Genomic DNA, 4,343 nt, shown 5'->3' on the forward strand with positions numbered 1-4,343 from the left:
TGTGCTGGCTCTCAGATCTGCAGCATCTGCAGCTCTTTGTTGGAAACAAAGCAAACGTTGAGCCACGGAAGGCATATTGGGTCAGGTGATAGTCTCCCTCATCCATAGAGGCAGAAGGGAAGAAGCATGGATCATAGAATCCCTACATTGTGGAAACCGGCCATTCGGCCCATCATACAGCCCACCAAGACTCACCCCACTCCCCTATCCCTGTAACCCCGCATTTCCCATGGTGAATCCACCTAACCTTCACATGCCTGGACACTATGCTCAATTTAGTATGGCCAACCCATCCTAACCTGCACATCTCAGGACTGTGAGAGGAAACTGTAGCACCCCGAGGAAACCCACACAGACCTGGGGAGAATGTGCAAACCCCACACAGACAGTCTTCCATCAGAAAGGGATCTGGGGAATTGGAGAGGTTTAGAGAGGGAGTCCAGGCGGTTAGACTGGCGTGTGAATGATGGACCGATCAGCCTGATCTCCGTGCTGTAAAACCTCTACAGTAACATGCCTCCCTACATGCAGCATTCATCACAGTTTGTATTGTGTGTTAATCCGTCCTGTTATTGACCTTATTCTGAATGAAATGGATGGAGAAGGGTTGTTTGTGGATTTAGTCAAATCTATGTATTGGTGGGTCAGGAGCATCATACGCAATAACAGCAGGGGGAGGGCGGATTGAATTCCTGCCCCTTACAGACGCCATTGCAACATACCATTTCCTCATGAATATCGGTTGTTTTAAGATAATGTATTTTTAATATCATCACAATATATTGATGCCCTTCTGTGCATGTTATGAATTTGGACAGAGCGTTCCCTCTTTTCTCTGTGAACAAACGGAATATCAAGGAGACGGATTGGGGAATGTATCCTCTCACAGAAACAGGAACAGGGAGATGTCATTCCCCTGAAATAAACACAGGCCATGCTTAGAAATCTGATAACGTCAGGCAGCATTATAGGGAGAAGGGAAAGGTTAACCCGTGTGTTATGAGGGTGAGGGGATTCAGCAGAGTGGAAGGAAGTTGGAAAAGTAATGATTTCTGAGCAATTGGAATGGGGGTAACGCTGAAGAAAGAAGGAAATGGTTTGTAATAGGGTGAGGCTGCAGAGATTTAATGAAATGGTTTCGTGGAACCAAATCCAAAGAGCTCAGGAAATTTGAGCAGGAGGAGACTATACGACCTGTTTAAACTGTTCAGTCTGTTCTGGTAGTCAATCCAATCATAGCTAGTTTTAGATTTTCAATCCGGTTTCCTATCCACTCCCCATATCCCGTGTCTCCCTGAGACCCCGGCAATCTGTCTATTCCAATCTGAAATGTACTCAGTGAGGGAAGATCCACAATCCTCAGGGAGAGAGAATATTAAAAACTTTTCCAGCAACTCCTGAGACTGTGTTATCGTGTTTCAGATTCCCAGACTCACAGGATTAATTTCTCAGCATCTCTCCTCTCAAACCTCTTCAGAATGTGAAACATTCAAATTAAATCGCCTTTTAATTTTCAAGAATTACTCAGAAGCTCAGCATGGGATCACCCGCGTACCAAATACTGAGCTGTATTTTGTGATTCATTAATGTGTTTGCCACTGGGTCACCACGGATTGCTCTGGTGAAGGTGACGGTGAGTTATTGCCTTGAACTGCTGCCATTTATTTGGTGCAGATAAACCCACAATGATGTAAGGGAGGGATTCCAGGATTTCCAATCAATGGCAATTGTGGGACTGAGATGTTTTTCCAAGCCAGGATGGGGAGTGGCTTGATGTGGAATTGTCAACTGGTGATGTTCCCGTGTATCTGCTGTGCTCAGCATTCCACATGATAGTGCCGTGGGTCTGGAAGCTGCTCTGGAAGGAACCTTGGGAGTCTCTACACTGCATCTTGTTTAATTGAACTACTCCAGTCAGACACATGAGAACTAATCCTGTTAGCCAGTTGATCTTCATCACAAGAACTCCTTCCATCAGCCATCACCTTTATTTGGAGGGCATCTGTCAAGATTTTCATACACGTTTTCCCCTGAATAAATCCATGCTCACTGGTCTGCGGTTAATCAATCCATCTTCAAATGATGATTGATATGGTCCCCCAGAGCGTTTAAACCTCATTTTCCCAGCTCTGAGAATGTAATAGCAGGTGGACCCACCCTGCCCTCCTAATGTAGCCATGCTTGAGTCCAATCTCATTCATTCCATCTCGGCGTTTTTCGCCGTTTAAGATTGCTTTTAAAGTACAACAGTGCGATGGCAGGGGATTCGAGCCCGGGTTAACTGCTGGGAAGTAGACATGTCCAACCCTTTCCCAGTAATTGGCAAGCTATTCCCGAGGCCATGATCAGGGCCAATTGGATTGGGACTGAAATACAAACAGAAACTGCTGGGGAAGCTCAGCAGGTCTGACAGCATCACCATCAGATCCCTTCAGTTCTGAAGGACAATCCCTGGACTCTAGAGGTTCACTCGGACTTCTCCCCACTAATGAGGCCATTCCTACTAAATCCCGCCAGTAATTTCTGTGTTATCTGTCAGCCCTCCAGCCCAGCAGTTCCATGTTTTAAATACAGTAGATGTTGACCCACCGAAGGGGATATTGGGTCAGGTGACGGTCTTCCTCATTCATAGGGGCAGATGTTAAGGAGCATCTTAAACTAGAGAGGGATCGTGCGGAATTGGAGCCGTTTAGAGAGAGAGTACAGAAGGTAAGACAGCTCAGCTCAAAGCACGGCGCTTAATGTTGCCCCGATTAAAATATTGAAGATGGCAGAGGGGCAGATGAGCTGAGACAGGGTGGGAGCTGGGCGATATTGATGATGTGGAAGGACAGTGTGTGCATTTGATCACATTCTGTCAGTCTGACTAATAGCAGTCATTTCTGGCACTGGATTCACTGAGGGGGTGAAGGGTCAGTGAACAGAGCGGACAGTCCCTGTTATTCTGTTCCTGACTCTCCAGCTCCTGCTCTGTTAGTGACCTCCCAGTCTCCCGGGAAATGGGCTGTTTCCCAATTGTGCCAGATTCCTGGCCTTTATCCTTGGCCGAGGTGAGAGTTGATGGTCTGAGGAATATCATTCCCAAATGACTCCTGTCCAAGATAATAACGATTAATGTATCTGTGTATCCTCCATTAATCTATAAACATCATTGCTCAGGGCTGTAGGGACATGTATTGAAGACATTGAGGATGTTATGAACCAGACCAAACTCCTCTGCGTTCAGATAATGGTCGAGACCCCTTTTCCTGATTTCCTGAAGGCAAGTATAAGGCGTTGCAATGCGATTGGTCAAACTGCCAGGCTTGAATCAAAACACACTTTACTCCAAAAGAAAGAAAGATTGGGCAAACCGAAGTCGATTGGAAACCTTAACTAAATGAATATTTTTTAACTAAAAACAGCAACTGTTCGAATATACTAACATTCCATAAAACACACAATTCTGGTCTTTCTGCTATTGGGAGAATGTTGTGAAACTTGTGAAGATTCAGAAAAGATTTCCAGAGATGTTTGCAGAGTCAGGACTTCTGATTGTTTTGAGGCTGTAGTTTTTTTTTATCCTTGTGTAGACTTGTCTCACATTAATCCTCCCTCCCCACCATTACAGTAGTTGTTGGAACTGTTCAGTGTTTCCTGCGGCTTCTGTAATTATTTCAGGATCCTGACGGGAGCAGTCTCTCAGTTTTCGAACAAAACAAATCCATCCTTGTGCTGTAACCAATATTTCAATAAGAAATGGGAAGCAGCAGAGGGGAAAACTTCCGAGATGCCGAGCAATGCTGCCCGGTTCCACACTGCAATTCACAGAAACCATCGCCAGGAAAAGTGAGGAGCAATCTGACAGATCCGAGTTTACCACAGAATGAAAGATTTATGTCCTCGATTTATCCCAGTGCCTTACCTTTAAAAGGCTGTGCACAAACCAGCGATGGCTGGGAATCGAACCCAGGCCAACTGCTTAAAAAGCAGCTATGCTCACCACTATACCACCATCACCCTGTTCACCACTCCTTTTCCATTCCCACAGTTAACAAGGCCTTGATCATCACCAACTGGATTGGGGCTGGAATCCAACATACACATACTCTGTATCTAACCCAGTGATGGAGCTATCCTGATTGAGTTTGGTGTGAACAGGATGGGGGAAATGGGAGATTTAATCAGTACCTAACGCCGAGCTCAAAATGGCCTTGGAATTGGAAATGCTGCAGTACAGAGATTTACTCTGCATCGAACCTCATTCTCTACCTGTCCTGGGGATTTGAATGGGTTCAGTTTAATGGGAGCTTTACGCTGTATGGAACTCTGTGCTCCCTCTGCCCCGGGAGAGTTTGCTGGGA

The 4,343-nt window shown here is 45.6% G+C and overlaps 1 non-coding gene across 1 annotated transcript; it reads right to left on the reverse strand.

The window, feature by feature from the left end:
* Positions 1–3,927: 3,927 nt before the first annotated feature.
* Positions 3,928–3,999, reverse strand: trnak-uuu (transfer RNA lysine (anticodon UUU)). The gene has a single exon. It is a non-coding gene; the product is annotated as a tRNA-Lys (tRNA).
* Positions 4,000–4,343: the final 344 nt, after the last annotated feature.

The sequence above is a fragment of the Chiloscyllium plagiosum genome, unplaced genomic scaffold, assembly GCF_037043375.1.
Source record: "Chiloscyllium plagiosum isolate Xiang-an unplaced genomic scaffold, Cpla_swu_hap1 HiC_scaffold_29, whole genome shotgun sequence".
NCBI classification, from domain to species: Eukaryota; Metazoa; Chordata; class Chondrichthyes; order Orectolobiformes; family Hemiscylliidae; genus Chiloscyllium; species Chiloscyllium plagiosum.